We start from the raw sequence: 9,274 nt of genomic DNA, 5'->3' as shown, positions 1-9,274 counted from the left end.
GCCGCCGCCGGCCCTGCACACGTCTCGCCGATGCCGCCGACCGCGTCGTCGCCTTCCATGAGCGCACATCCGCATATTCCAGGAGGCAGGTCGAGAAGCTGAAAGGCGCTGCACGTCGACTCGGCCGAGTACAGCTGCCTGAAAGCGATCGTGCTCTTCACCACAGGTAAGCATGCACACAATGATTCTGTGGGTCGTACAATGATTCTGTGGGTCGTACAATGATTGTGGAGAGTCCGTACATAATTGTGGAGGTCGTGCAATAACTAAATAGGTCGTACAATTACTCAGTGGGTCATACAAGGTGATCGTACTCTTCACCCACAGGTAAGCATACACACAATGATTTCTGTGGTTCGTACAATAATTGTGTAGGTCGTACAATAACTAAATAGGTCGTACAATAATTGAATGATCGTACAATAACTCAGTGGGTCATACAAGGCGATCGTACTCTTCACCATATGTAAGCAGCGTCACGCTCGCCCCGATAGCTCTAAGCTAGCTCTGCTCATCTACAATACTGCTGGTCGTACAATAATTTAATAGGTCGTACAATAATTGTGTAGGTCGTACAATAATTTAATAGGTCGTACAATAATTGTGTAGGTCGTACAATAATTGTGTAGGTCGTACAATAATATAATAGATCGTACAATAATTGTGTAGATCGTACAATAATTTAATAGATCGTACAATAATTGAATGGGGCGTACAATAACTCAGTGGATCGTATTGATAGCTCTAAGCTAGCTCTGCTCGCCTACAATAACTGTGTAGATCGTAGGCAATAAATATAATAGATCGTACAATAATATAATAGATCGTACAATAATTGTGTAGATCGTACAATAATTTAATAGATCGTACATATATATTTAATAGATCGAGTACAATAACTTCGAATTGCCGGCGGTACAAGTAACTCAAGTGGACCGTAATTGATAGACTCCATAAGCTAAGCTCTGCTCGCCTACAATAACTGTGTAGATCGTACAATAACTGAATAGGTAGTACAATAATTGTGTAGGTCATACAATAATTTAATAGGTCGTACAATAACTGAATGGGTCGTACAATAATTGAATGAGTCGCACAATAATTGGATGAGTCGTACAATAATTGTGTGGGTCGCAGCGAAAGCTATAAGCGAGCTCTACTCGCTTACGATAACTGTATGGGTTGTACAATAATTGTGCGGATCGTACGATAATTGGGCGGGTTGTACAATAACTGAAGGAGTCGTACAACAGCTTAATAGGTCGTACGGTAACTAAATGGGTTATGCAATATCAGAAACGGGGTCGTACAATAACTAACTAGATTGTACAATAACTGAATAGGTTGCACAATAACTGTGTGCATGGGTCGTACAATAGCTGAATAGCTGAATATGTCACTGACTTGGTTAGGGTAGTTATGAGGGCTGTGTGTGTTTAGTGACTTGATTCTGGGTCGCGAATTTTAGGCTGTATGAAACACTGACTGTGGGGTGTTACAGGCTGTGTGTGTGTGGGTGTGTGCGTGTGTATGTGTGTGTGTGTGTGTGTGCTGTGTGCCTGTGATGTGTGTGTGTGCGCATGCGATATGTGAGTGGGTGTGTGTGTGTTGTGTTGTGTGTGTGTGTGTGTGTGAGTGGCGTGCGTGTCGTGCGTGCCGTGCGTGCGTGCGTGCGCCGCGCGCGCGTGTGTCGTATTAATGTATGTATGTGTATGTTGGGAGGGGGGTTCGCTTGACTGTGGGGTGTTAATAGGCTGGCAAGTGTATAAATCATGACAGTGGGCGTGCGTTGGGCCATGCCTATTGGATCAACAAGGTGTCAGGCTCGGATTGCTAAGCCGACCGCTTTATCGTCCGTGTTCACGTCGTCACGCGCGCAGCGATTACGCCGCTACATCGCTGCCTCATTTAACATCGGCCCGCTCGTGCCTGTACGCACTACACACAACACACCAAGCGACAAGCACACACACACACACACACACACACACACACACACACACACACACACGACACAGACCATACACACCCACAACACAAAACTACACACAGCTCACATCACAGCACAACACACACAAAGACCACACACACACAGATGCAGCCGACTCGAGCACAATAGCACAATACTTCACCACACATACGACACCACACATCACACACACCACACGACACACACACACACACACACACACACAACGCACATCAACACACACACCTGCTGTCCCTGCGGGCTTAAGCTCTCATCGCCATCCTGTGATTACCATCGAGCCTTAACCCTCTCAGCACGGCGCTGACAGTAATTGCCGCTGGCTCAATGTGCCGTCATTGCGTTATCTGCCGCAGTGCTGACCGTCTAGCCAGCGTGCGACGCGTAGAGCGGGTAGAAAGAGTGCGAAAAAAACAGAAAGAAAGAACGAGAGAGAGAGAGGCGAGAGGGGAGAGAGAGAAGAGGAGAAGCGAGAGAGAGGGAGAGATAAGAGAGAGAGAGATAGAGAGAGAGAGAGAGAGAGAGAGAGAGCGAGAGAGAGGGGAGGAGAAGAGAGCGTAGAGAGAGAGAGAGAGAGAGAGAGAGGGAGAGAGAGAGAAGAGAGCGCGAGAGAGAGAGAGAGATGGGGATCGAGCGAGAGCGCCGCCGCTGGCGCCCGAGCGCGTATCTTCGCGGCTTATTTGACTTGTAGATTATGGTAAACGCAATGGAAGCGTCGAGCGACAGCGGATGGCGCGATGATAACGACGGGTCCGTGGCGTCGTCGTCTCCGTCCGCATGGACTCCTGTATTTCGTACAGGCGCTCTCTTAACTCCTTTACACGACATCGCAGCAAAGCAGAAGCTCTTGTTTGGCTTATGAGCCGTACACAAGCGCCACGCGACATGCGAGCGGCGCACCGCACAGATTTCATCCTGCGCGTCCTCCCTTCCTCCTTCGCTCCTCCCTTCCATACAACTGCCTCCTCCCTCCTCCTCCCTCCTCCTCCTCTTCCGCTCTCCTCCCCGTTTGGCTGAAGTGCTGGTTAATTCACGCAGTCTTTCTCCCTTCTCCTCTGGCTGTCTGTCCGCTCTTTCTTTTCTCTCCTCTGCTCGGTCTCATCCTCATCGCTCTCTCTGCTCTGTCCTGTCTCTCTCTCTCGTCTGGCTCTTTCATTTTTTACCATCTTACACCCCTCCTTCCCCGTCTCTATCTATTTATCCATTCATTTCTTTTCTTTTCTTTTTCTCTCGCATTCGCTCGTTTATTTCCTTTTCCGTGTCTCTCTTATCTCTTATTCTTGTCTCGTTATCTCTATTTTTCAGGGTTTTTTTCTCACTCGCCTCTCTAAATCTCTTTCGATCTCTGTCATTGTGCATGTATGCTGGCGTCCGTGTGTGTGCACATTGTTATAGCGATCAATGTGTGTTTGTCCCTGTGAGAGAGACAACAAATGAGGGAGAGAGAAAGGGAAACCACACACTCTTTTTCTCTTCCCCTATCTCTCTATTATCTATCCTCTCGGTCTCTCTCTCCCCTTCTCTTTCTGCTCGCAGCGGCTTCGTCTCATCTCTCTCTCGCGTCCTCTCTCTCCCTCCTCCTCCGTCTCTCTCCTCTCAACACAAACACACACAATCGATCACCTTTCTCAACACAAGGTTAGCCACGCATGGGGAGTGATATAGAGAACGAGTGTAGGAGAGAGAGCGCGAGAGAGAGAGAGAGAAATAGGAGGAAGAAGAAGGAAAGAGAGCGCGAGAGAGAGAGAGAAAGCCGGGGTGGGGAGAAGGAAGAAAGACAGAGAGAGAGAGAGAGAGAGAGAGAGAGAGGAGAGAAGAAGAGAGAGAGGAGAGAGAGAGAGAGAGGAGCGAAGGTGGGCATGAACGCGATGGAGAAAGAGCGCGCGCGAGAGAGAGAGAGGGGAGTGAAGGAGGGAGGAAGGGAAGGAAGAGGAGCAGAGAGAGAGAGAGGGGGAAAGAAGGGGAGAGAAGTGAAGGCGGTTTTGCTATCTATCCCCCCCCCGCCCACCCACTACCTCTACGCTACGCTGTATCAAAGCTCGGGATATGGTACGATTTTTTTCCCCCCCCATGCCGCGCGCTCTCTGTATACGTTTCAAATTTTTACGAGTTCAACCACAACGCTGCCTGCTAACGCGCGTCTGTTTACCGACTCGTCACCGCCGTGGCTGCACTATTCAATGTAAATCGCCCCCTTCCCCATCCCCTTAACTCGTGACGTCCACCGCCTGGCACATAAATGTCATTGATACATGCGAGTTCTCTCCTCATGTGTGTGGGGGATATTAGAAATGTGCGGCCGTGTATTGGGGGCGTGGCGTAGCGTGCGTGCCGTGCGTGTGTGTGCGTATTGCGTGTGCGTGTGTGCGTGTGTGACGTGCGGCGTGTTGTGGTGATGTCGTGTGTGCGTGTGTACGTGCGTGCGTGCGTGGGTGTAACGTGCGTGCGTGGCGTGCGTGCGTGCTAGAGATGTTGTGCGCGTGGCGTGTGTGCGCGTGCGCGCTGTGCGTGGTGCGCGCGCCTGATCTCTGAAGCATCTCGCAATGCAGCCGCACATGAATTCCGCAATTCACTATTCGAGACTTCATTTATGGTTGTTTTTTTATCGTTCTGAGATTAAACAAGCTACATAACGAACCACTGAAAAACACACCGCGAAAGCAACCGACTACACGTTTAATGCCATAGATTCACAGTATAGACGTAGATTTCAGCAACTAACGTTGAGAGTATAGAGGGGATGGCTCCTGCGCGGCGCGCATGACACGAACAATACGTGACATTTTATCCGAGCGAAAGAACCAAACGTCAAATATCCACGCAAGCTTGTCATACCGAGGGAGGGAGAGAAGAAAGAGCGCGCGCGCTCGTTTGTGTGTATGTTTGTATACGTGTACTGGAGAGAGAGAAATCTCTGGCCTATTATTTATTTAAGTTTAATATCAGTGGCATATATGTGTAATTTATGCCGATTTTACGGCGAATAATTGCAAAGCGGTAGGGCTAGCAGTCCGCTCGACTGCTGATGTACATCGGGCGGTCATCAGTTACATAATGCCTACTGACTATCACAAACATTCAGTCTATGTTAGCTCAGTTCAGATTTCACGCGTGTATGTGGGTAACAGATGCGTTTAGAAGAAACCTCCGCCTATCGGGCGCGCAAAGCGAACGAGAGGTGAGCGTATGTAAGAGAACGCAACACGCAACTGGGATTGACGTTGGAATGAAAGCGAGAAACGGCGGGAAAAATTCATCCATCTCATCAAAAATTGCATCCATTCAACTCGGTAACACACACTCGATACGTTTATGCGTAATACGACATGGCGAAATGAACAATGGCTGCACGACTGAAATTGCATGACCTATGACGAAGAAACAACCGTCGAGAGTTAATGATTTTCGAACGCGCACACACACATACATACATACAGCTTCCCCTATAACCCGCACGCATGTATGCTATAACGGCGGTGGGAAACACGTGGCCTTTCGTGACCGATTCATTTCGTAAACACAAAGCGGTGAGCGCGCGCGGGTATGCCGTCTGGTCAGGGTTGATACACCATCGTTGATCGACACATCTACTGCCGACGTTTATACCTGCAGCGTTGCATCGCGACTCCTGCTCATGACGATAGAGGAAGATGAGGATGAGGGATGAGTGGTGAGGGATGGTTGAGACGCGGTATATGGCACTCGGTTGCGCGGGTGTGGCGTTCACGTCGCCATCACGTTTTTTTCTCTCTCTCTTTCTCTATCTGTCACTCTGTCTCGTTCTCTCTCGGTCTCTCTGTCTCGCTCTCTTTCTCTCTCTCCCCCCTCTCTCTCCCTCTCTGTCTCTCACGCTCTCTCTCCAGGCAGCAGAGAGGAGAGATGGGGAGAGATGAGGAGAGCAGAAGGAGAGAGGAGGAGGCGTGCGTGCTTGCGTGCGTGCGTGCGTGCGTGCGTGCGTACGGGCGAGTATGCGTACGTGTGCGTGAGCACAATGTTGTCACCGATGACGCCTCAAACACGATTCACAGTTTGCTCCTTGCTTCAGTTGCGCGTGATTTCACACGTGCGCGCACACGCACGTACGCACGCTCGCGTGCACGTATGTACGCACGCTCACGTGTACGCACATACGCACGCTCGCGTGCAAGCACGAACGAACAAACGAATAAAGAAAAACGAACAAAAAACAAACAAACGAACATTCGAACGAACGAACGCAGGCTCGCACGCAAGCACGAACGAACGAACGAACGAACGAACGAACGAACGAACGAACGAACGAACGAACGAACGAACGCAATAATGCAAGCACGAACGAGCGGCCGAACAAGCGAACGCATACAGGCACGCGTGTATACGCACGCGCGATCCCACGCACACAAACACGCACGCACGCACGCACGCACGCACGCACGAACACACGCACGAACGCACGGCTTTGTTGAAAGGTGAAATATTACGAGCGCCGCGCGTTTTCTCCTCCACACAGAACTACGCTAAAACATTAATACCCTTTCACTTTAATATGCACGAGTATTCAGCATTATATTATTACTGCACACAGGCTAGCAAGCTTACTAAAGGTCAGCAGTAGCTCATTACGATTAGACGCCATGTTTGATCTCCCCCACCAACACTCCCTCGCAGCCACCCCATCGCGCTCTCTCATCTCTCTGCGTTCGTTTAATTAAATGTGAATAATCATGATATCCGATAATTGCAAACGTGTGCATATTAAAATCAAAGCACAGCACATACTCGCATACGCGCGCACACAAATACACACGCGCACACACACGCACGCATACACACACACAGACACAGGCACACACATTGTCATATGGGGTCCTATTTCAACTATGATATACGTGCCAGATATATCTCTTTGATATGCCGAGCCTACCCCGATTCCTTGTACACTCACCGAACACCTATGTACATGCACGCACACACGCGCGCGCACACGCACACATGAACACTCACACGTAGACGCACATGCACGCACACGCGCACGTACCCATGCACGCACCAACAGCCACACATATACGCATACACGCACATACGCCCGCACCAACAGCCACACATATACGCATACACGCACATACGCCCGCACACATGCCCGCACACACGCCCGCACACACGCCCTCACGTCCGCACACACGCCCGCACACACGCCCGCACGCCCGCCCACACGCACACACACACGTCCGCACACACGCCCGCACACACGCACACACGCACACACACACACACGTCCGCACACACGCCCGCACTCACGCACACACACACGCCCGCACACAGGCCCACACGTCCGCACACACGCCCGCACACACTCCCGCACGCCCGCACACACACACACGCCCGCACACACGCACACACACACGCACGCATAGCATCGCTCACCCACGAATCCGGGTCATTGGTGACAGGTCATGTTGTTTTATTCTGTCATTGCTATGAATGCACAAAGAGTTGCCATGGCAACCGAGCGACGACTCATCACCGAAGCGCGCGGAGGCAGTAAAAATTAATTTTCAGCGCAAAGCCTTTAAAATAATACCTTTAATTTCGTGCCTCTAATTCCGAAGCCATAATTGCTGTAGCTGACTCGCCACGAATAAGATTCTATTTCATTCGCGGTAATTTTCTGGGGCCGATGAGGTAGATTCTTGCCTTTCTCCATTACCGGCGAGAACAAGGGTGCCTTTGAATTGCATGTAAATATTTAGTGAAAAGAGGAAGTGAGAGAAGGAAATCAAGAAGAGGGGGATAGAACGATTGGCAGATAAAGACGGGATGGAAAGATAGGAAAAAAATAAAGCGAGAATGAAGAATGAAAGAAGGCTAAAAAGAGGAGAGAGAAGGAGATAGGGAGAGGAAGAGTGAGTGGGAGAGGGAAAGGAAGGGGAGAGATTATGTATGTATGGGGTGTATGTTCATGTGTGTGAGTGAGAGAGAGAGAGAGAGAGAGAGAGAGAGAGAGAGAGAGAGAGGGAGGAGAAGACAGAGCCGCGGCGCGGCTCGTCTGTGTGTATGTTTGTATACGGTGTCTGTTGAGAGAGAGAAATCTCTGGCCTTTATTTATTTTAAGTTTTAATAATCAGTGGCATATAATGTGGTAATTTATGCCGATTTACGGCGATAATTGCAAAGCGGGTAGCTAATGGGGCCTAGCAGTCGCTCGACGCCTGATGCTACATCGGGGCGGTCATCAGTTACATGCATGCCTACTGACTCATCACAAAGCGATTCAGTCTAGGTTAGCCGGTCCTCAGTTCAGATTTCACGCGTGTATGTGCACGCGCGGTAACAGATGAGAATGCGGTTTTGAAGAACTCCGCTATCGGTGCTTCCCCTCCGCGCGCAATAATGCGGGCGAGACGACGAGGTGAGCGATGCATAATATACTGAGAACGCAACACGCAACATGGTGACGTTTGGACATGAAAGCGAAGGAGAACGCGGGAGAAATTCATCCATCTCATTCAAAAATTGCCAGCCCATTCAACTCTAGAGGTAACACGTACACCTCGATCGTTTATGGCCCGTATAATACGACATGGCGAAAATGAACAATGCCTGCACCGACTGAAATTGCAAATGGACCTATGTATGACGAAGAAGAAACAACCGTCCTCGACGAGATTGACTAGATCCGGAGGACGTTAATGATGTTTCGAAGAGGCAACGACGCCGCGCCACACACACATACATACATACAGCTTCCCCTATACACCCGCCGCCATGGTATGCTTATAACGGCGGTGGGAAACACGTGGCCTTTCGTGAACCGCATTCATTTCCGTAAACACAAAGCGGTGACGCGCGCGCGGAGTATGCCGCTCTGGGTAGGTTGACTACCACCATCGTTATCCGACACACTCTACTGGCCGAACGTTTATACCTGCCCAGCGTGGCACTCGCGACCCGCTGCTCATGACCGTACGAGGACAGCATGAGGATCAGGGATGATGTAGAGTGAGGGATGAGTGAGACCGCGTTGGTATATGGCCAGGTCGGTTTGCGCGGATGTGTGGCGTTCACGTCGGCCATCACGTTTTTTCTCTCTCTGCTTTTCTTTCTTTTATCTGGCGATCCCGCTCTCTTCTTCTCGTCGGCCGTCTCTCTCCTTTGATGTCTCGCCTCTTTCTCTTCTCTTCTCCCCCTCTCTTCTCTCCTCTCCTGTCTCTCACGCGTCTCTCCTCCCTCTGGTGCTCCCTCTCTCTCTCTTTATCTTTCTCTCTCTCTCGCTCTCTCTCTCCTCTCTCTCTCTCTCTCTGGTCGCTC

The 9,274-nt window shown here is 50.2% G+C and overlaps 1 pseudogene; it reads left to right on the top strand.

The window, feature by feature from the left end:
- The window catches only part of LOC106809955, a 29,864-nt pseudogene extending 27,507 nt beyond the window's left edge, over window positions 1–2,357 (top strand).
- Window positions 2,358–9,274: the final 6,917 nt, after the last annotated feature.

The sequence above is a fragment of the Priapulus caudatus genome, unplaced genomic scaffold (assembly GCF_000485595.1).
Source record: "Priapulus caudatus unplaced genomic scaffold, Priapulus_caudatus-5.0.1 Scaffold399, whole genome shotgun sequence".
Taxonomy (NCBI): Eukaryota; Metazoa; Priapulida; class Priapulimorpha; order Priapulimorphida; family Priapulidae; genus Priapulus; species Priapulus caudatus.
The sequence above is the reverse complement of the archived record's forward strand: the minus strand, read 5'-3'. Positions and strand labels throughout refer to the sequence as shown.